General features: G+C 46.1%; 1 non-coding gene across 1 annotated transcript; it reads right to left on the bottom strand.

Moving 5' to 3' along the window:
- LOC144678269 (U1 spliceosomal RNA) lies at positions 1-164 on the bottom strand. The gene has a single exon (XR_013576015.1). It is a non-coding gene; the product is annotated as a U1 spliceosomal RNA (small nuclear RNA).
- Between the last annotated feature and the right edge of the window lie 276 nt (positions 165-440).

Below are 440 nucleotides of genomic sequence, written 5' to 3'. Positions count from 1 at the left end.
CAGGGGAGAGCGCGAACGCAGTCCCCCACTACCACAAATTTTGCAGTCGAGTATCCCGCATTTGGGGACATCGCAGGCGTCAGCACACCCGAAGTGCAATGGGCTAGCCTCGTCCTGGGAGAACCTCCTTCTTGATCAAGGTCTCTCCCCTGCCAGGTAAGTATGCTTGAAAACTCTCACACGCTGCCAGCCGACACCAAGCACTACTCCTCATAGTCACACGCACTCATTTTAAAAAATCATAACGTCAACCTGTTCATAATATTGTTCCATCAAACAGGTAAGTTTTTATCATGTATTGTAGAACATGCTTAACGATCTCTCTAGATGGAGAAAAGGCAGTTGATATAGTGCCCTATATTTATAATATTTGCATATGCCTTAATAGGAAAGAAGCCGCCTTCCTAGAAGGCTGGCTGCAATTTGGGCATTCTCCAATT

Source organism: Cetorhinus maximus, unplaced genomic scaffold, assembly GCF_964194155.1.
Source record: "Cetorhinus maximus unplaced genomic scaffold, sCetMax3.hap1.1 HAP1_SCAFFOLD_3923, whole genome shotgun sequence".
NCBI classification, from domain to species: Eukaryota; Metazoa; Chordata; class Chondrichthyes; order Lamniformes; family Cetorhinidae; genus Cetorhinus; species Cetorhinus maximus.
Note: the sequence above shows the minus strand (reverse complement) of the source record. Positions and strands in the feature narration are given on the sequence as shown.